The sequence below is a fragment of the Scyliorhinus torazame genome, chromosome 10 (genome assembly GCF_047496885.1).
Source record: "Scyliorhinus torazame isolate Kashiwa2021f chromosome 10, sScyTor2.1, whole genome shotgun sequence".
Classification (NCBI taxonomy): domain Eukaryota; kingdom Metazoa; phylum Chordata; class Chondrichthyes; order Carcharhiniformes; family Scyliorhinidae; genus Scyliorhinus; species Scyliorhinus torazame.
The window spans coordinates 149,284,524-149,308,092 of NC_092716.1; the positions used below are offsets into that span (position 1 = coordinate 149,284,524).

Consider the following 23,569-nt stretch of genomic DNA (forward strand, 5'->3'; position numbering starts at 1 on the left):
TGGAATGCATCCCAGGATACTAAAAGAGATGGCTAGGGAAATTGCAAATGCACTCGTGATAATTTACCAAAATTCACTAGACTCTGGGGTGATCCCGGCGGATTGGAAATTAGTAAACGTGACACCACTGTTTTAAAAAGGAGGTAGGCAGAAAGCAGGTAATTATAGGCCAGTTAGCTTAACTTCGGTAGTAGGGAAGATGCTGGAATCTATCATCAAGGAATAAATAGTGAGGCATCTGGATGGAAATTGTCCCATTAGACAGACGCAGCTTGGGTTCATAAAGGGCAGGTTGTGCCTAACTAATTTAGTGGAATCTTTTGAGTACATTACCGGTGCGGTAGACAACGGGGAGCCAAGGGATGTGGTATATCTGGATTTCCAGAAAGCTTTTGATAAGGTGCCACACAAAAGGTTGCTGCATAAGATAATAATGCATAGTGTTAAGGGTAAAGTAGTAGCATGGACAGAGGATTGGTTAATTAATAGAAAGCAAAGAGTGGGATTAATGGGTGTTTATCTGATTGGCGATCAGTGCCGAGTGGTGTCCCTCAGGGATCAGTATTGGGCCCACAATTGTTCACAATTTACATAGATGATCTGGAGTTGGGGACCAAGTGCAATGTGTCCAAGTTTGGAGACGACACTAAAATGAGTGGTAAAGCAAAATGTGCAGAGGATACTGGAAGTCTGCAGAGGGATTTGGATAGTTTAAGTGAATGGGCTATGGTCTGGCAGATGGAATACAATGTTGACAAATGTGAGGTTATCCATTTTGGTAGGAATAACAGCAAAAGGGATTATTATTTAAATTATAAAATATTAAAACATGCTGCTGTGCAGAGGGACCTCGGTGTCCTCGTGCATGAGTCGTAAAAAGTTAGTTTACAGGTGCAACAGGTGATTAAGAAGGCAAATGGAGTTTTGTCCTTTATTGCTAGAGGGATGGAGTTTAAGACTAGAGAGATTATGCTGCAACTGTATAAGGCGTTAGTGAGGCCACACCTGGAGTATTGTGTTCAGTTTTGGTCTCCTTACCTGAGAAAGGACATACTGGTGCTGGAGGGTGTGCAGAGGAGATTCATTGGGTTAATCCCAGAGTTGAAGGGGTTGGATTATGAGGAGAGGTTGAGTAGACTGGGACTGTACTCGTTGGAATTTAGAACAATGCGGGGGATCTTACAGAAAAATATAAAATTATGAAGGGAATAGATGGGGTAGACGCGGGGAAGGTTGTTTCCAATGGCGGGTGAAAGAAGAACTAGGGGGCATAGCCTCAAAATAAGGAGTTGTAGATTTAGGACTGAGTTTAGGAGGAACTTTTTCACCCAAAGGGTTGTGAATCTCTGAAATTCCTTGCCCAGTGAAGCATTTGAGGCTCTTTCATTAAATGATTTCAAGATAAAGATAGATAGTTTTTTTGAAGAATAAAGGGATTAAGGGTTATGGTGTTCGGGCCAGAAAGTGGATCTGAGTCCACAAAAGATCAGCCATGGTCTCATTGAATGGCGGAGCAGGCTCGAGGGGCCAGATGGCCTACTCCTGGTTCTTATGTTCCATAACTTCCCCCAACTCTTCCTCCCACTTGGCTTTCATCCCCTCCAAGGATATCTTATCCTCCCCAAAATTCTCCCATAGATCGCCGACACCACCCCCTTCTCCATTCCCCCTGCCGTCAATACCTCTTCCAACAACGAGGGAGCCAGTGCATCGGAAAGCTCTGCACGTCCTTCCTGGCAAAGTCCTGGAGCTGCAGGTACTTAACTACTTCCCCCTGCCCCACTCCATGTTTCTCCCCCAAATCCTCAAGCCTCGCAAAACAATCTCTCAGGAACATGCCTTTTAATACCTCCCATCCAACTTACCTGGCTCAAACCTATGGCTGCCCCTCATCGGCATCTCTCTTGACCCCGCCCACAACTTAAAGTGCTGCTTCAACTGCCTCCAAATCTTCAGTGTTGCCATCACCACCTGACTCCCAGAATATTTACCCGGGGCCATCGGGAGCAGCTCTGTTGCCAACACCCTCAGCCCCCACCCCCTACACAGACTCTCCTCCATTCTAATCCACTGGGACTCTCCTCCTCCTCACCCCCCCCCCCCCCCCCCCCCCCCCCAACCCAGCTGGAGACTATCCCATCTTGCCAAATCTGCCTTCACCCTCCCCACCAAGCTCGCAAGATTGCACCTGCAGAGCCCACCCCATTCACGCGCCACCTTCACCCCCAGATATCTAAAGTGGGTTACCGCCCTGCGGAATGGCAGCCCCCTACACCCTCTTCCCTATCCCCGGCTGGGACAGCTCAAAGTAATCACTTTTATCCAGGTTTAATTTATACCCAAAAGGACCCAAACATTCGGAGAAGCTCCAGTATACCCCCCGATCGACGCACTCGGCTCTGACATATACAGTGAATCATCCGCGTACAAAGACACCCTGTGTTTCCCCCCCCCCCCCTTACACACCCCGCGCTCTTCAGCATGACAGCCAACGGCTCAAATCACGAGCACAAATAACAGAGGGGACATAGGACATCTCTGCCTGGTCCCCCAGTGCAGAACAAAATTCCCCAAACTCCTATTGTTTGTCCTGACGCTCGCCCTCGGTTCCTTATACAATAACCGTACATACTCCATAAATCTCGGCCCGATCCCAAACCTCTCTAGCAACGCAACAAATACCCCCACTCTACCCAATCAAATGCCTTTTCTGCGTCCACGCAACCACGACCTCTGTCTCCTTCCCCTCAGCCGGCATCATAACTACAGTTAGCGCCCTCTTAATATTCGAGAATAGCTGCCTCCTTTTCACGAACCTCGTCTGGTCCTCCCCTATCACGTTCGGGAGGCACCCCTCCAAGCTAACGTCGCCAATATCCTCGTATCCACATTCAGTAGCGATATAGGCCTGTATGACCCACACTCTGTCGGATCCTTATCCTTCTTCAGCAGCAAGGAAATTGAGGCCTGCCCCAAAGTCTGTGGCAGCACCTCCTTCCCTATCGCCTCCTCAAACATCCCCACCATCAGCGATGCCAACATGTCCCTAAATTTCTTATAATACTCCACTGGGAACCCATCTGGACCTGTCACCTTCCCCGACTGCTTCCCCCCAATTGCCTCCTTTACCTCCTGTTCCCCTACCGACCCCTCCAATGTGGTCCTATCTTCCTCCACCAACGTCAGATACTCCAACCCGTCCAAGAATCCCCGCATCCCCCGGTCCTCCCCTGGTGGCTCCGACCTACACAAATTTTCAGAGAAATTCTCAAACACCCTGTTGCTCTGTTCCGGGGCCACTACCAATTTCCCTGTCCTATTTCGCACTTCGAAAATTTCCCTTGCCTTTGCCCCATACTCATAAACTGCTCCCCTTGCCCGCCACAATTGGCGCACCACCTTCCCTGTGGACAACCAATTAAAACTAGCCTGTAGATCCCTCCTTCTATCTAAAAGTGCTGGATCTGCATCCCCGTGCACCTCCTGTCCACCTCCAACATCTCATCTATCATCCTTTGCCGCTCCACCCTCTTCTCTTTATCCACCTTAGCCTTAAACTATATCACCTCCTTCCTCACCGCCACCTTCAGAGCCTCCCATACCACCGCCTGCAATACCTCCCCTGTACAGTTAAAACCCACGTACTCCTCAATTACCCTCCTGATTTTTTCACAAAATCTTCGGCCCACAGCAATCCCTCGTCCAATCTCCATCCCGGCCTCTGCACTGTCTCTCTCTCTCCAAGACCTTCTCCATCTGGAACCTCACGCTCTTACTGATTAAAACCGCTAACCCCTGCGCCCTGCTGTCAGACCCCAAATTAAACATTTGGCTTACACAGCCCTTCCTGAGCCTCACCTGATCTTTCACCCTCAAATAAATCTCCTGTAACATAGCCACTTCGGCCTTTAAACTTTTTAGGTGTGCAAACACCCTCTACCTTTTCACTGGTCCTCCCAACCCCTCACGTTCCACATAACTAACCTAACCGGGGGTCTCTTTCCCCGCCCCCCCCCCCCCCACTTCCTCTCGAAAGCACCTCACCCAGTATTGATCCCCTCTCCTCCCCTCTCCTCTCCCCCCCACCCCTTTTCACACCTCCTAGGCCCATCGAAACCTGCTCACCAGGCTCCAAAATCTGCAGCCCCTCGCCCCACCACACCTCTGTTCACTTGCTAACTTAAGCTTGCTAGTGTGGGGGCCCCTGCGCAGGCCCCCCTCCGCTTCCCCCTGGTCCCAGGAAAACAACAAGAAAATATACACCCCCCTCAAAAAAACATATCCAGTGCAAGCATACAGACCCCAGAAAAACCGTGGCTACAAAAGACAAAGACAGAAAAAGAAACCCTGCCCTTCTCTTACCTTATCCAAAATAACAACTTTACCCCATTTAACCCACATAACACCAAAGAGAGAACTCTGGAAAATCTCAGCAGGTCTAGCAGCATTAGTGGGGAGAGAAAAGAGCTAACATTTCGGGCTTTGACAAAGGGTCATCTAGACTCTAAACATGAGCTGTTTTCTCTCCCTACAGATACTGCTAGACCTGCTGAGATTTTCCAGCATTTTCTCTTTAGTTTCAGATTCCAGCATCCGTGGTAATTTGCTTTTAACCCATATAACAGCATGAAATAAAAAATAGAACTATACACACTCTTCCAACTTACCTCCCCAAGTCCAAGACCAGTCCTCAGTCCCATTCCTCACTTCTGCCCCAATACCTCCACCTTCACAAATGCCTCCACAGCCTCCACCATCTCAAAATAAAAGTCTCGAGTTGTAGGTCACCCTCAACTTTGCTGGGTACACTACGCCAAAACTCACCTCACTGTTATCCAGTGCCGTCTTCACTCGGCCAAAGGCCTCCAGCCTCCTCGCCAGCTCCACAGTTAAGTCCTGGTAAATACGTACACCAGCTCCAGGCCACTGTACCTCCCACTTCTGCTTCGCCCAACTCAGGACCTTCTCCTTCACGTGGTACCTGTGGGCGCAAACAATCACTGCTCTTGGTGGCTCATTCCCCTTTGGTTTAGGCCTCAACGACCGATGAGTCCGGTCCAGTTTGTACCGGGAGGGATCTTCTCCCTCCCCAACCAACTCTGCCAACATCTTGGCAAAGTACTCTGTCGGCCTCGGGCCCTCCACCCCCTCGGGCAGGCCCACGATCCTCATATTTTGCCGCCTCAATCTATTTTCCAGAACCTCCAATTTAGCTCGCAGCTCTTTGTTGGCCTCCACCACTCTCTGCAGCTCCTCACCCATCGGGGTGAGCTGATCGCTGTGCTGCAACACGGCTTCCTCCATTCCCTTCATTTTCTCACCCTGCTCCCGCACCTCGGCCGATGCCTTTGACACAGCCATCTTCACCGGGGCAATTGCCTCCTCCACCAACACCTACAATGCCACCATCATCTCCTTCCTCATCACCATGTGCTTTGCGAACTGTTTCTCCAGTTCCAAAGCCATCACCTCGGTCATCTTTTATGCCGTAAGCAGTGCGATCCCAACCAGCGACCTATCTCCGGCATCTTGCCAGCTCCCGGGTTGGCAATTTGTCTATCTAATTGACAGGCTCTGGCACAGGATAGGGAAATATCATTTGCGAGTTACCTTCTGGGCTGATGTTAAGGGAAATTGGTGGAGTAATTTATTCGGTATTTAATTTCTGGTCAAACAAAGAATCTGAGAACATCCCCGGGAAATGTTGAGGCAACTAGCTCTTGCCATAGCTGATCTCCAAGTACCCTGATACCAATGTCAACTTTCAAAAACAGAAATTATCTTCAGTACAAGTGAATTGTTGTTTAAGCAAGTTACTGGCTGCATAATAATTGGGATAACCAGTGGGCAAGAATTACTGAGGGGGAAGATGAGGGGGTGGGGGGGGGGGGGGGGGAAATCCTGCTATAGAAAAATAGCCAGCTCATGTTTTGTTTGAGTTGTTTACATATACCTAGCTTTGAACACCAAACATGCTGTGACTGATGATACCCTCTATCGCTTGATAATAAGTAGACATTTGCAAATGTAACTGCTGACATGTGATATCTCCCAGATGGATGCTGACCCCCCCCCCCCCCCCCCTCTGAGTCTTGTACTTATCCAATTACTGTTCATAGTTGTCATGAACAATTTCCACAGATTTCCCAGACCATTTTGTCCGGGATTGTAAATAGGTCAGTTTTATAAGACGACAGCTGACTAGATATTTCATTCTCACCTCAGCTTAACATTAACAATCCATATAGTGCAAAAGTGACAAAATGCTCTCTCTTATCCACATCTCAGAGAGTAGGAGTGTGAATTTCCTCAGCTGCAAATGATAAGGAAGACCAGAGTCTTCTGATAAATGATCACAGAGGAATATAGGAACAAGAGGAGAACAGTCAGCTCCTTGAGCATGTTCCGATGTCCAATTAGATCATGGCGAATCTCTATCCTAACTCAATTTACCCTCCTTTTTCCCTATCCTTCAAAACCATTGTCTAACAAAATTCACTCGATCTCACTCTTGAGCATTTCAGTAGCCCCAGTGTCCACAACCTTTTGAGGAATGTGTTGTACCATTCTTTGTGCAAAATAGTGCTTTTTAATTTAACTCTTAAACCTGAATGTACCACCTTTTCCCTCTTTTTAATTTGAACTTTTAATAGGGATATCAGGCCAAACCATCTTCAGCTGCTTCATCAATGACTTTCCCTCCATCATAAGATCATAAATGGGAATGTTCGCTGATGACTGCACATGTTCAGCGCCATGTGCTACTCCTCAGATACTAGAGGTCCATGTGCAAATATCTAGGCTTGGCCTTACAAGTGGCAAGTAACTTTCACACCACACAAGTGCCAAGCAATGACCATCACCAGCAATAGAGAATCTAACAATCGTCCCTTTGCTCCCTGGGGATTACCATGGGTCAGTCATATAAATACTGTGGCTACAAGAGCAGGTCAAAGGCTGGGAACTCTGTGGAGAGTAACTCACCTCCTGACTCCCAAAAACTAGCCCACCATCGACAAGGCACAATCAGGAGTGTGATGGAATACTCTCAACTTGCCTGACTGCAGCTCCAACTACACACAAGAGGCTTGACACCATACAGAGCAAAGCAGCCCACTTGACTGGCATCCCATCCGCTTCCACCATCACCGATGCACATAGCAGCAGTGTGTACTATCTATAAGATGCATTACAGGAACCCTCAGACAGCACCTTCCAAATCCACGACCACTGTCATTTAGAAGGAAAAGGGCAGCACATACCTGGAAACACCACCACCTGGAGATTCCCCTCCATGTCACTCACCGTCCTGACTTGGAAATATATTCACTTTTTCTCATTGCCGCTGGGTCAAAATCCTGACAGTTCCTTCCTAACAGCACTGTGGGTGTACCTACACCACATGGACTGCAGCGGTTCAATAAGACACTCATCGCCACCTTCTCGAGGATAATTAGGATTAGGCAATAAATACTGGTCTGGTCAACAAAGCCCGTATCCCATGAATTCATATTTTAAAAATGGAAGAGGTTCAGTTAACAATCAGTTCATGGGCCTATGGCATTTCCATTTGCTAGTTAGCTGCAGAGCTAACTGGCCTTGTGCCTTGGTCCACTTTGTACTGCAGCCATTTATACAGCCATGTCCAGTTAGGCTTGAAAATTATTTTGAATGAATTGGATAGTATCTGGCAATGGATGCAGAGGTCATATGCACAATTAAATCACGCCAATTGGATGAAATGCAGGCCGCATGCCCACTTTTGTGTTGGCTGCTCATTTACAAATTTTCTGCGTGCAGCCAGAGTTACACATACTGTTGATTGACTGCACACACCTGCAGGCGGCCCAAAATTGATACTTGCTCTTCTTAAAGCTAATCTGCTCTATTTTTTTCCAATTTTGAAGTGCCCAATTCTTTTTTCTCCAATTAAGGGGCAATTTGGCGTGGCCAATCCACCTATCCTGCACATCTTTGGGTTGTGGGGGTGAGACCCATGCAGGATCGGGAAGAGTGCAAACTCCACACGGACAGTGACACGGGGCCATGAATGAACCCAGGTCCTCGGTGCCATGAGGCAGCAGTGCTAACCACTGCACCACCTTGCCACCCAAGCCTGTTCTGCCTAAAGATAGCCTCCATCTCTTAAAGGAGGAGATCCATTGTGGCTGGAGCATTGTGCTTGAAGTCCTGTGGGAGCTGAATCTAATTTCTTAAAAGCTACCACAGAAAGGGACTGTATGGGTTGTTACCTCCTTTCCTCGTCCTCCTCCTCGTGCTCTTGTTCCTCAGCTTCTCATGTGACAGCTGGTGGTCAGGGCTGTCCCATTGTGATGGTAAAGGTTGTGCAGCTTGCAGCAGACCACCATGAAGCTTGACTGCTTCTCAGCGAGTACTGTAAGGTTTCTCTCCAGTCCAAGTTGCTTCAGCACATTTATGGTCTGCTCGATCATATGGCTCTCATGTTATGCATGAGTTGTGAATGAGTTGACATCAACAGTTGCCTGTTCTGCCACCTACACCAAAATGGCATCCAGTAAATCACAAATATGTGTGTGCGTGCCACGGGTACCATTCTGAAGCTCTAAGGGCGCTCTACCCACTAAAGAGGCATTCCCAAGGACAATTTCTCACCTATTTGGGGGTATTTAGACAATAGTAAACTATAAATGCAAGTTTCAACAGTTTATAGATGTGATCCAAACTCAACTTGATTGAACACACTGTTACTTTTAATAATGTATCAATTTTTACAGCATTCTGGATCAGAGAAATGTACAGTTTCACAATGATATAACACTCCCATTTTTGAGAGCAAAAAGGAACATTGTGATCTGAAATGGAAACCAGATATACTTAATATACAAAACAAGTTGGTCAATGTCTGAAAAGGCAAGATGGGTTAATGTTTTGGATGTATTTTATCCTCTGATTTCCTACTGACACGGCTGTATGTTGTAATAAAATACAGCATTGTTTCAGATGACTAAAACGTATCACAATGTATGACTGTCAGTTACTTCAGTATGTTTTTCTCCATCCTGAATCTGACATAGAGTGCTTTTTTTATCCCTCCAAATACCAGTGACTAGTCAGTCTCTGCAAGATGACTTCTGGACATAAACCATTGTAAATTAAATAGTGTGTAAAAAAAAAAAAAAAAAAATAATAATAATTTTTTTTTAAATCCTAAAATCTTTGCTCTGTAATGAAAACATTGCTGTGACAAATTATCCAGCCCTACTTCAAAGGAGCAATTCATTTCAGTAATGAAGTGACGAGCTGCAGTACTTTGGAGAGTTGAGAGAGAAGAGAGGAAATTATATAATGTACGGCATTTAATATCTTGTGGATTACAGAGCACTTAAAGTGTTAGAGTCCATCCTTTTGATTTCTCTTTGTTCCCATTTCTTTTGCTCTTTAAAAATTATTTTTGGTCCGTGTGCTCATAACCGGGATGAGCCTTTAAGCAGTGGACTTAAGCTGAGGCAGCCTGTTAATTTGGACAGTGTGTTCCAGGATTTGTATTTTGGAGAGAAGAACACAGACTCGACCGCGCCAAAGGAATCTTAAGAACCAACTTTGGAGGAAGTTGGTTTGATTGGCTGGCTGGCAACCTGTGGGATGGCCAGGAACAGTGTTCTGGCTGATTGTTTCCTGCGGGATGCTTCTGAGAGAGCTGGTCAGAAGTGATGAGACCTTTTGAGGAGAAGAAACTCCCTCTCTCTCGCTGCTGAAGTAAAGGATTGCTTTATTGTTCTAAAACCAGTGAGTGTCTGGCACATCTTTACCATATAGTTGAAATTATCTTGAATCTACAAAGAACGTAGACAGCCTTGCCAGAGAAAAGCTGTTGCTAACTTTTGCCTCAGTTTAATTGCTCTGTTTTATCACCTTTGCTCTTGAGTCGCCAGGTTATCTTTCTGATACCGCCACGTGGTTCAAGTCCGAGTAATGATCAATAATCCAATACACCGCTTAGTAAGATTTAAATCAAAACACATTTATTATACACAGTAATCACTACTCATGTACAAATTCTACGTCTAAGCTACTTCTACGACTAACAAGCCAATACATAACTTGGAACTGGCCCACCAGGTCAGGGAAACGAATGGCCTTTCGTTCGGGTTCTGAGCCTGTGGGATTTGAAGTTGGTACAGATTGGTAGCTAGGAGCACCTATCTCGTAGCGAGCGTTGCAGTAAGACTTACTGGATATCAGCAGTGGCTGGACCGGTCACTGTCGAGGGTTGAGTGACCCGGTCAAGAAGAACGATTTGACTTGTACTTGATTCTTATAGTCCCCAGGGGCTTCCCGCCTTTCGGGGCGGACCCTGTACCTGGTTCCAAGTGATTGGACTTTGTCCAAATCACTTGGTTCGATTTTCTCCAATGCTGGAGCGGTTCCCTGATCGATGGGCGGCCCTGAGGTGGTCGTTCATCTCCCATTGTGTAGGCTTCTGCTGGCGCCAAAGAGTCTGGTTTGGCTTTATGTGTCTAAATGTTGCTCATTGTTCCCGGGGATTGCTCATTAATATGCAGATGGCTGGTGTTTTGTTATGCTGATGGTTGCCGGTATCGATCTTGTCTGGCCTTTCCAGAGGTAAATACACACTCAACCTGCAGCTGCTCGTTTGTGTCCTGTTGGCTGACTTTCCCATCAGCCTTTGCCGTTCGCCATTTTAAATCGGGAGTTAGCCATTCTACATCGGGAGTTAGCCATTTTAACTGGCTACAAAGCCTCTCATGCTTAGAAGGAAAAAGCAAAAGCTTGAACTCCTGACAGACGAACAAAAAACTATCATAGTGCATTCGAAGATCTTTTATCCTTTTTACTTCATCATTTTTCTTCCCTTCCACCACCCTTTCTCTCTCTGTCGTCTGTGTGTGTGTCGAATGGGGAAAGTTCGAAAGGGGGGAGTACTGGGTAAGGGGTATTAGGTAATCAGTTACATGTTTGTCAGTTTAATTATATGACTGTTAAATAATAAAAACTTTTATTTGTGTTAAATTTACAAACCTGATGACTGCAGTTTATTGGGCTCAGCCAAGGTCCTCAGGTATTTTAAAATAACATCTAATTTCACTTGTGTTGCGACTCCAGGTCAAGTAGGGCTGGAATTGACCGTCCATTAGCCCAGGATTTTGTATGTACCTCAGTTTACCACAAGGAAAGTGAAGGCCCTTGTGGAATATGATGGAGAACAACTCTATAATCTCATGGTCTTTTACATTTTATGTTTATTAAAGCACTTAAATAATGTCCTGCATTAGTTATTTCCATACCAGGGTGTAAATATTCTACAATGTCCTCAAGCGAGGATGCTTAAGCATATATCGAGAGCTTTTTCTGTTTGAAACTATAAAGACTGTCAGCTGCATTGACCATTTATTCCAGCTGCCCCCCCCCGAATCTCATCATTAAAATGGCATGGTGGCTGGCTTCAGGTGGAGTCCTGAAATATCACTGTTTTCAAGTTTTTACATGCCGTCACTCTTCAATGGATTCATGCCGATGGACAGGGCAGTTTGGACTGACTGGAACAAGTGCTTTCTTTCTTCTTTAAAATAATAATTCCATTCAGTGCAAATTTATTAAAGGCAGTTAAACTGCAGCAGAATGACATGAGGAAAGGGTTTAGATAACTGAGCTGTACAGAGACACAATGAAGAAGTCATTGTTCTACAACAGACTACCACAGATGACCAACCACCCCTGGTCAGACCAAATTGTAGCATCAGAGCATATGTACTGTGCTTTCCACATTTGACCAGTAGGTGGCAAGATTATGCCCTCAGTGTTCCCATTTCCCAATTGCTAAAATTCCACTTTCCCGAATTACCAAAAATACAAGGTATGAAAATTCACTCCTATTTAATAAGCCTTTTTCTTGAACTAAAAATGTTATAAATTTAATTTTTTCATAAACTGTGAAGTTTCTTATTTCTAACCATCTCAATAGGCAGACTACTGCCATTTTCTTAATGGGTCATAGGTTTAGTTACCTACTGACCCTTCAGTATGGAGAGGAAGAAAAATGAAACTCCTGTTCCTAACTGATTGCACACTCCTCTCAGGGCTGGGGTTGCGTTTTAATCTAATCTCACCTTATTCTGAGTGAAATTCTTTCGCTGAAATCATGCGTAGAATCTACTTTCCGTCTATAGAAAAATAGGGCCAGGAGTTGATCATTTAACCCTTCAAGCCTTTCCGCCACTCAATAAAATCATCACTAATCTGTGATCTAGTTCTGTCTATTCACCTTTGCCCCATATTCCTAAATACTTTAGGTTAGCAAAACTTTAAAAATCTCAGACTTAAAATTTATATTTGATCAAACATCAGTTGCCATTTGCAGAAGAGAGTTCCAAACTTCAACACTCTGTGTGGTATTAAAATGTTTCCCTATGTTGTACCTGAGAGGTCTGGCTCTAATCTTTAGTCTCTGTTCCTAGGTCCTCCAACTTCTCAGCTGGTGGAAATAATTTGACCCTTATCTACCAAATCTGTTCCCCTTAATATCTTGAAAGCTTTGTCCAAGTCGCACTTTAATCTTCTATATTCCAAGGAATATAACCCCAGTTTCTGTAAACTCTCCTTGTAATGTAACCCTTAGAGCGGTGTCCAGAACTGCTCACAGTATTCCAAATGTGGTCGGACCAGGGTTTTGTATGACTGAAGCATGACTTCTAACTTCTTTGCATTCTGGATCTCTAGGCATATAGTCCAAAAGCCTTTTTGATTATTTTCTGTACCTGTTGGTGACTTTAGCCACTCTTTCACATCTTGTAGGAATAGGAACCCTTGCGATTCTTTTGGAGAGCTGAGGTATTTTGAGTGTTACAGGTTGCAGATATGAGGTAGTTATACCCAGTAAACTTAGAGGGAGCTATAAGCTTAGCTTTTGCAATTGCTGCGTATTTGAACCAAGCAGCCAGGACATACAGCTCCACAGATTACTGTGATCAGTAACTAATTTCAACCAGCACAATACTTTTCCCAGAGGACGCTTTTTAAAGCATTCTTCAGGTTTTTCATTTTTCTGCATGGTTGTTAATTTCCATTTTCATTCCCCTGAAATATATCTATTGTGTGTATAATTAAATTTTACCGAAATGTTCTTACAGTGACCAACTGCAAATTATAACGAGGGAAGTAAAGAAGATTTTAAATGAAGTAGTGGGGAGAAGGAATCAAATTTGGGAAGATATGGTAGATCAAAGAGTAAAAATATGGTAATTATTACAGGAAATAATCAACCATGATAGGAAGGCATAGAGAGTTCAAATCTAACAGTAAATCACCAGATGAGACTAGAGGTTATGAAAAGAATAAAAGGATAAAACTAAAGTTGTGCACAGGCCCCCTTACATGGCAAGGTGGAGGATAAGGGAAGGAATAACTGGAACTTGTCAGAAAGATAATCATGGGAGATTTTAATTTACATATAGCCTGGAAAAGTCAGATGAACAAAGGCCAGCTAGATGAGGAGTTGATTGCGTGTTTTCAGAATAGTTGCTTAGAACAGCCATGGTCTGGAGCCAACCAGAGAGCAGGCTATACTAGATCTGATAGTGAGCATCGAGATAGGATTAAAGAACGATTTCATAATGACTGCGCCCCTAGGTAGCAGCGATCATATGATTGAATTTTATATTCATTTTGAGGGAGCGAGGAGTGGGTCCAAGACTATGGGTGAGATTTTCCGGCCCCCACGCAACATAGTTTCCTACAGTGGAGGAGGCTTTCTATTGGCTGACCGCATGATTTTCTGGTACAGGTGTCGACAGTGTTTTTCATGGTTCGCCAATCCCCCTGGCAGGGGGGGTCACCTTCGGCGGGACTGGAATCCCATCAGCAGGAATGGCCAAAAAATCCTACCCTATGTTTTTAGACTGAAATAAGGACAATTATGATTGTGTGAATGTGGAGCAGGCTAAAGTGAATTTACAAATTAGGTTAAAAGATCAGTCATTGGCATTGAGTGGCAAAGATTTAAGGGCATATTTCAGAACACAGAATAGATACAATCCAACCAGTAAAAAAAGTTAAATGGACAGACACACCATTGGCGGTCAACTAGAAAAGTTAAAGACAGTGTTCAACTTAAAGTTAGCCCAAAGTTAAAGACAGATCCAAGAAAAAGCACTTAATTGTGCAAACATGGATGGAAGATAAAGATTGGTAAGAATGACTAAAAGATTAATAAGGAGGGGAAAATTATAGTATGAGAGAAAGCTAGCCAGAAATATAAAAACAGATAGTAAGAGTGTCTAAATATGTTTAAATGAAATGGGTTAACAAAGTGAGCATTAGTCCAATGGAAAGTGAGTCTGGAGAATTGATAATGGAAAACAAGGAAATGGCAGATGAATGGAACAGGTATTTTGCATCAGTCTTCACTAGACAGGACACCAGCAACATCCCAAAGCAGCTATAAATCAGGAAATCATAGAATCGCTACAGTGCAGAAGGAGGCTATTTAGCCCATCGAGTCTGCACCTGCCCTTGCTCCGATAGAGCATCCCTACTTGGGCACGATACCCCACTCCTAACCCCGTAACCCCACCTAATGTTTTGGGGGGCAATTTAGCATGGCCAATTCACCTAACCTGCACATATTTGGACTGTGGGAGGAATCTGGAGTACCCGGAAGAAATCCACGCAGACACGGGGAGAAAGTGCAAACTCCACACAAAGTCACACGAGGTCAGAATCAAACCTGGGACCCTGGCGCTGTGATGCAACAGTGCTAACCACTGTGCCACCATGCCACCCCCAAATGGGAGGGAAGGAGTCAGGAAAATTACAGTGAAATTGTACTGAGTAAATTGTTGGAGCTGAGGGCTGACAAGTGCTCAGGACTTTATCTAAGTGTCTTAAAAGAAGTGGCTTGTGAGATAGTTGATTCATTTCTTCTAATTTTCTGAAACTCCCTAGATTCGAGGTAAGTCTCATTAGATTGGAAAATAGCAAATGTAACTCCATTATTCAAAAAGGGAGGGAGACAGAAAGCGGGAAACTACAGGCCAGTTACCCTAACATCTGTCACAGGGAAACGTTAGAAGCAATTAGTAAGAAGCTATTTCAGAACAGTTGAATAAGTTTAAGGTAATCAGGTCGTGGTTTTATGAAAAGGAAATATTTAATCAACTTTGAGTTCTTTGAGGAAGTACAAAGAACAAAGAAATGTACAGCACAGGAACAGGCCCTTCGGCCCTCCAAGCCCGTGCCGACCATGCTGCCCGACTAAACTACAATCTTCTACACTTCCTGGGTCCGTATCCTCTATTCCCATCCTATTCATGTATTTGTCAAGATGCCCCTTAAATGTCACTATCGTCCCTGCTTCCACCACCTCCTCCAGCAGCGAGTTCCAGGCACCCTCTACCCTCTGTGTAAAAAAACTTGCCTCGTACATCTACTCTAAACCTTGCCCCTCTCACCTTAAACCTATGCCCCCTAGTAATTGACCCCTCTACCCCGGGGAAAAACATGTAGTGTGGAGAAAGGGGAACCAGTGGATGTATTGTTTCCAAAAGGCATTTGATAAATTGCCACATAAAAGGTCACTGTGAAAAATAAAGCTCATGGTATAGTGGGTAACATTTTGGCATCGATAGAAGATTGCCTCACTAACAAGAAGCAAAGAACAGCATCAATATGGGCCTTTTTCAGGTTGTCAAGATGAAACAAGTGTTGTGGCTCAGGGATCAGTGCTGGGACCTCAACTATTTCCAATTTATGTAAATGACTTGGACGAAGAAATGAATGGGGCGGTTGCCAAATTTGTTGATACAAAGATAGGTAGGAAAATCATAGAGTTTTACAGCACAGAAAGCGGCCCTTCGGCCCATCGTGTTTGCGCCAGCCATCAAGCAACTATCAATTCTAATCACATTTTTCAGCATTTGGTCTTGTATGCTATCGTGTTTCAAGAGCTCATCTAAATGTTTCTTAAATTTTGTGAGGGTTCCTGCTTCTGCCATCCTTTCAAGGAATGAGTTCCAGATTTCCCCTACCTTCTGGGAGAAAATGCTTTTCCTCACATCCCCTCTTAAGTCTCCTGACCATTCATTTATGCCCCTGGTTATTGACCCCTCTACTAAGGGTAAAAGTTCCTTCCTATCTGCCCTATATCTATCCCTTATGATTTTGTGAAGAGTCGTAAGGAGACTGCAAAAAGGCACAGATAGGTTGTTAGTGGTTAGAAATCTGCAAAATTGAGTAGAATGTGGGGAAATGTGAAATTGTCCATTTTGGCAGGAAGAATAACAGAGAGCATATTATCTAAATGGTAAGAGATTGCAGAGCACTGAGATGCAGAGGGATTTGGGTGGCCTAGTGCATAAGTCACAAAGGCTAGTGTACAGGTAGAGCAAGTAATTAGAAAAGCTAATGGGATGTTATAATTTGCGTGGGAAATTGAATACAAAGGTTAGGGAGGTTTTGCTTCATTTATCCAGGGCACAAGTCAGACAGCATCTGGAGTATTGTGTACAATATCGATCACCTTATTTAAGGAAAGTTGCAAATACGGTGGCGACACGGCAGCAGGGGTGACATGGTAGCGCAATGGTTAGCGGTGTTGTTTCACAGCGCCAGGGTCCCAGGTTCAATTCCCGTTTGGGTCACCTTCTGTGCGGAGCCTGCATGTTCTCCCATGTCTGCGATGGTTTCCTCCGGGTGCTCCGGTTTCCTCCCACAAGTCCCGAAAGATGTGCTTGTTAGGTGAATTGGACATTCTGAATTCTCCCTCAGTGTACCCGAACAGGCGCCGGAGTGTGGCGACTAGGGTATTTTCACAGTAATTTCATTGCAGTGTTAATGTAAGCCTACTTGGGACAATAATAAAGATTATTATTATGCATTGGAAGTAGTTCAAAGAAGGTTTGTCAGATAATCCCTGGAATGGGCAGGTTGTCTTTTGAGCAAAGGTTAGACAGGTTAGGCTTGTAACTGCTGGAGTTTAAAAGTGTAAGAGGTGACTTGATTGAAACATACAAGATTCTGAGGGGTTTTGACAGGATGGATGTGGTGTGGATGTTTCCTTTTGTGGGAAAATCTAGAATTGGGGGTCCCTGTTTAAGAATATGGGGTCACCCATTTAAAACAGACGGGAGGTGAAATCTTTTCTCTGAGCGTCGTGAGTCTTTGAAACTTTCTTCCTGAAAAGGCAGTGGAATCAGAGAATTTTAATATTTTTAAGGCAGAGGTGGACATGTTCTTGGTAAGCAAGGGGGTGAAAGATCTATCGGGGTTTGGCAGGATGCAGATTTGAGATTACTATCAAATCAGCCATGATCGTATTAATCAGAGCAGGCTCAAGGGGCTGAATGCCTACTTGTTTGTGTGTTCATATTCCTTGTCAATCTAACAATAATACTGATCCTTCTTTGTGACAATCCACATTGTCCGTGACTTGAAGTATATCGGTAACCAGTCTCTGAACAGAGAAAAACAGACCCCGATCGAGGAAGGTTACCCTGGAAAGTGTACCAGCTTTTAATTATAAAGTTATGAGATTATTGCCTCACGATCATTCCCTGGTATCCATTATTTTCCATGAGATTAGGAAGAAGGATGTACATCCTCCTCTTTCCCTTAACGCTTTGTAACTTAAACATTGAAGGAATGCCTGAAATTCACGAGATTCTTCATTCTCTTTGAGTTAACTAACCTTGGTGGTTCAGTTGTTGACTTATTTGAATCCTTCATTTCTGTTGTGAAAATAATTTTCTGGGGAAGAAGACAAGTGGGTGTTATTCAACGAACATGAAACAAAGTCCACTTTTGGGCACGTTTGGTAGGGTGTTTCTTGGCAACTGCAGCGCCGAGATTCACTACATTATTCATAGAACATAGAACGATACAGCGCAGTACAGGCCCTTCGGCCCACGATGTTGCACCGACATGGGAAGTCAAAAAACAAAAGCCATCTAACCTACACTATGCCATTATCATCCATATGCTTATCCAATAAACTTTTAAATGCCCTCAATGTTGGCGAGTTCACTACTGTTGCAGGTAGGGCATTCCACGGCCTCACCACTCTTTGCGTAAAGAACCTACCTCTGTCATCAGTACTTTGGAAGTTTTTGGGGCCTTGGGGAGTCTTTCCCCGCCAAGGCCACGCTTTAATGTATTTCCTGCACTGGCGAGCTGAGCAGGACGGGCATCCATGCAGATCGGCGTGCTATTTTGGCCAACCGCCTCAATCTGTTCAGACCCACCCCCCCTCCCCTTTCCCCCACCCCCAACCTTCTCGCGGCCCCTGAAACCCCCCCATCTAATGTACAAGACCCCCTGGGCTCAACCCCTGGCAGTATCAGCCTGGAACCCTGGCAGTGCCATATGGGTACCAGATTGGCAGTGCCAAAGTGCACGGGAGCCGGGTGAGTGCCAGTGTGCCACCCTGCCCTGTCCCAACTACCCGGGGATAACTAATGGCCTGCGAGACACCAGCCTAACGGGTCGGGTCCATACTTGTGGAAACCAGTGCTAAACGCCACCCGGTTGAGGTCTCGCAGGCATGACAGTTGATGGGTGAAATTGTTGTCCAGGTTTTTAAATGAGCAGTGTGATCCAGGTTCTGTCGGGTGGAGCGAATCGGGTGACTCCTGATCGGACTGGCACCCAGTACGATTTAGAGCCCTTGCGAGATTCACTCCTTGTGCCTGGCTCTGCTCCGTGCACAATGTGGTGGATGTATCACACCCAGTATTACTTTTCAGAGGATTTAATCGCATATAAAGCACAGGAACCTGCTATTCGGCCCATCCAGTTCATGCTTGTGTTGCTACTCAATTTGTACCCATTCCCATCTTTCCTCATGTAAACCTACCACCAAAACCATATTCCCTTCTCCCTCAGATGCTTGCCTTGCTTCCCCTTTAATGCATCAATGGATTAGATTTGCATGCAGATTGAATTTGATGTCAAGGCAGGGTATTCAAGAGTGGGCCCATCTTCACAACGTTTTCGAGAGCATGCTTTGAAATTAAAGCAAAAATTACAGTCTTAACATGATTAACGTAGAGCTGCAGGTAGACAGTAATGAACCATTGCTCCCATATTTTAAATCATGGTTTCTTTTACGTATTTTCCCCACTGTATCACACTCTAGTGCATTGGAGGAATGCACTACTCAACTATCTCTTAATCTGTTAGATAGTGGTGCCACATGCTAGCGAGACGAGGAATAGGGAGAGAGAGCAGTTGAACATGTGGCTACAGGGATGGTGCAGGAGGGAGGATTTCAGATACCTGGATAATTGGGGCTCATTCTGGGGTAGGTGGGACCTCTACAAATGGGAACGTCTACACCTGGACCAGAGGGGTACTAATATCCTGGGGGGGAAATTTGCTAATGCTCTTCGGGAGGGTTTAAACTAGTTCAGCAGGGGTCTGGGAACCTGAATTGTAGCTCCAATATACAGGAGGTTGAGAGTAGTGAGGTCAGGAGTAAGGTTTCAAAGTTGCAGGAGTGTACCGGCAGGCAGGAAAGTGGTTTAAAGTGTGTCTACTTTAATGCCAGGAGCATCCAAAATAAGGTTGGTGAACTTGCGGCATGGGTTGGTACCTGGGACTTCGATGTTGTGGCCATTTCGGAGACATGGATAGAGCAGGGACAGGAATGGTTGTTACATAAGCCGGGGTTTAGATATTTCAGGAAGCTCAGAGAAGGTGGTATAAGAGGGGGAGGGGTGGCATTGTTAGTCAAGGACAGTATTACGGTGGCAGAAAGGACGTTCGATGAGGACTCGCCTACTGAGGTAGTATGGGCTGAGGTCAGAAACAGGAAAGGAGAGGTCACCCTGCTGGGAGTTTTCTATAGGCCTCCGAAAAGTTCCAGTGATGTAGAGGAAAGGATTGCAAAGATGATTCTGGATAGGAGCGAAAGTAACAGGGTAGTTGTTATGGGGGACTTTAACTTTCCAAACATTGACGGGAAATGCTATAGTTCGAGCACGTTAGATGGGTCCTTTTTTGTCCAATGTGTGCAGGAGGGTTTCCTGGCACAGTATGTAGATAGGCCAACGAGAGGCGAGGCCATATTGGATTTGGTACTGGGAAATGAACCTGGACAGGTGTTAGATTTGGAGGTAGGTGAGCACTTTGGTGATAGTGACCACAATTCGATTACGTTCACTTTAGCGATGGAAAAGGATAGGTATATACCGCAGGGCAAGAGTTATAGCTGGGGGAAAGGCAATTATGATGCGATAAGGCAAGACTTAGGATGCATAGGATGGGGAGGGAAACTGCAGGGGATGGGCACAATTGAAATGTGGAGCTGGTTCAAGGAACAGCTACTGCGTGTCCTTGATAAGTATATCCCTGTCAGGCAGGGTGGAAGCGGTCAAGCGAGGGAACCATGGTTTTTTTTTAAATTCATTTTTTTATTCCCAGTTTATTCAATCATAGCTAATACCCTCCATACCAGGCAACATCCTGGTAAAGACAGACATTAGTGACAATGGTTTCATGGTCACCTTTACACTTTTAATTCCAGATTTTTATTGAATTCAATTTCACCATCTGCCATGGCAGGATTCGAGCCCCAAACCCCAGAGCATGACTCTGGGTCTCTGGAGTACTAGTCTAGCGACAATACCACTATACCACTGCCTTCCCTATGCTGTCATTCATTTCTTCGTGCTTTTCCCATGAAATCCTCCTAGTTGAGCTGGCTGACTCCATCTTCATTCTTTTAACTAATTCTTTTAGCCTGTCACATATGTAAATTTCTGTGTGCTGTCATAATGGGACCATGGTATAATATATATTATAATGGGCGCAATTCTCCAAAGAATTGCAGTTATTTTGGGCGGGGAACCCAGCACACAGCACAATTTCCATCGCAATTCTCCCACTTGGTCATTTTCTTTTGGAGCTTGTGGAGATTCCAGCTGGGAAAGAGGTGCAGAACCATTTTTACAGGGCAACCCCCCCCCCCCCCCCGGTGACCGACACTGTGCTATAGGTTTGCCAAAAGCCCCCCCCCCCCCTTTTTTTAGACACCCTTTCCATGCTCTCCCTCAGGCACCCCTCCCCACCCTCATGCCCCCCTTCAGGCCTCTCTTGAAGTGCCCCCTCAATTTCCCCCCCCCCCCCCCTTTCAGGCTCTGCCCCTTGGCAGGGCAAACCTGGCATCCTAGCAGTACCAGCCTGACAGTGCTAGGTTAGCACTGTCCTGCCCTGACCACCCGGGGGCTCCAAAGGCCTACAAGCCCCCCGGAATTGTCATCGCGTCTGGTCTCTATGAATGGAGACCAGATGATTCTTGCCAGCCTCACGCAGGAAACAATCTGGATCACGCTCTCACTGCACATATTTCCCTTGGAGAAATTCAGTTCTATTTTAAAAGTACTTGAGTCTGTCTTCATCATCCTTTCAAAGATGCATCGCAGATCATTACTCACTGAGTTTTAAAAAAAAATCCCTCCTCACCTCTTGAAATGTTTTGCCAATTATCTTAAATCTGCGCCTTATGATTACTGACCCACCTGCCACGGGAAACCGATCAAAACCCTTCAAAATCCACTCATCAGAATTACAAGTAGGTCATTATTAATCTCTCCGATATATAACACCAAAAGCAAAGCTTTCTGAATATTAGATCACAGGTTCTATGGAAAATGCTCCTCCATTATTGAAAGAGAATATCATTGCACAAAAAAAGCATTAATAATGCATGCATGCCTGGCAGGCAGTTGTGAGATTATTTTTTATCGAGCAAATGAAAACTGAGACATGGTGGAATTGGCAGCAGAAATGTGACTAATGTCGCAACTCCTGTTACTGCAGAGCTTCCTCGTTTAGACTAGTATGTGCACCGAATAGCGAGGCAGCACAATAACCAAACTCACACTTCCTTAACCTGAAAATATCTGCTTGTTTCCTTCTGGATTCCCAATATTTCTTGACTTAGAAGGTGATTGTAAGGAATAACGTTGGGTGCTGTGCCATCTGGTGTCATGGTGCTAACTGACTTCCGGATAGGATTTTTTATACTCTCAGTACAAAACCCAGAAAGGTTATTACTTGTATATGGCATTTTAAAAAAGACTAAATATATTCACAGTGCACTCTTGCGCTTTGAATAATTCTTACCGTCTCGATGCTGCACTGATATCATCCAGTTGTTAAAAGTGTGTTAACTTCATAAGAGTTTCAGCCATCTGTTGTATATGGCCTTCTGTGATGAGCACCATATGGGAAGCTCTCATTATATGTCATTTTGTCACCGTGCAGTACGTTTGGTTATTTATGCACTTTCTCACAAGTATAAATTCAACACGGTTTTTGAAATGTCCCCAGGAAGTCTAAACCGTTTTTATTGGATAAAGTGTTTGGAATAGGATATGATGGGCAACCAAATTTGAGACCAGAGCACTCCATTACAAACCTAACTCCTATCCTTGCCCATAAGAAATAGGAGTAGGCCATTTGGACCATCGAGTCTGTTCTTTGATGGATGATCTGATTGGGGCCATTACTCCACTTCCCTTCCCCATAACCTTTGACTCACTTGTACGCTAAAACTCTGTGTAACTCAGCCTTGAATATATTCAATGACCCACTCTCTGCTGCTCTCTGGGGAAGATAATTCCAAAGATTGATGACCCTCTGAGAGAAGAAATTCCTCCTCATTAATGGGAGGCCCTTATTTTTAAATTGCGCCCCCAGTTTTCGATCCCCCCACAAAGGGAAACATTCTCTCAGCATCCACCCTGTTCAGCCCTAAGAATTTTGATAAACTTGCCTCTCATTCTTCTAAGTTTCAATCATTATAGGTCCAACCTGGTCAATCTTTCCTCATAAAACAACCCATTCATTCCAGGAATTAACCTAGTAAACCTTCTCTGAACTGCTTCCAAAGATAACAGTCCTTCGGTAAAGAAAATAAAACTGTATACCAGGGCTTCGCAAACTGTGACTCATGACCCAAGTGGCATCAGAGATGAGATGCAGGGTCCGTGAGCTCCGAGGTAGCAATGGCTGCCGTGGATCTCCGACTTATTTCTTGACATTTGCAACGCCCCCTTTCAATGCTCACATTTATTTTTGTTGGTGGCATGGCCTAAATTGACTTCTCTTTGATGCTCAATTGTTGCTCCAAAGAAAAGCCTGTTAAATAGGTATGTGGTTTTTTGAGAAACCCTGGGCTGCATTCTCCGTTTCTGTGGCTAAGTGCCGGCTCAAACGCAAAATCCTCAGGAGGTTTACGTGAAAGAAAATCGGCGTGAACCGGTACCGGTGAGGTACCAGCACCGATGCCGACTAAAACTCCCGCCTCCTGTGCCGAAAACAGCTAGAGAATGGCTGGGTCCCGAGCCGCGCATGCGCACGCTGACGACCTGCAGCGATCGTGCCGCACAACATGGCACCAGCTGTGTGCGATCCCACAGCCCACCCCTGGCCACCTCCACCCAGTCCCCCCAATCTCGCAGAAGCCCCCCCCCGCCGGCCAGCGGCACGGATCCCGGCCGAGTGTGGCGGCGCTGGACACAGCTGATCTCTTGAGCATCCCTGACTTTATGGCTACACCATTGGTAGCTGT

The 23,569-nt window shown here is 45.1% G+C and overlaps 1 protein-coding gene and 1 long non-coding RNA gene across 2 annotated transcripts in view; one reads left to right on the plus strand and one right to left on the minus strand.

Annotated features, from left to right (window-relative positions):
* Positions 1-23,569, plus strand: part of pdhx (pyruvate dehydrogenase complex component X) — a 494,696-nt gene that overhangs the window by 203,527 nt on the left and 267,600 nt on the right. The gene's annotated exons all lie outside the window — the stretch shown is intronic.
* Positions 1-23,569, minus strand: part of LOC140430968 (uncharacterized) — a 34,356-nt gene that overhangs the window by 9,925 nt on the left and 862 nt on the right. Inside the window, exon 2 of the long non-coding RNA XR_011949583.1 lies at positions 17,684-17,742. This is a non-coding gene — a long non-coding RNA (uncharacterized lncRNA). The remainder of the gene's footprint in view (positions 1-17,683; positions 17,743-23,569) is intronic.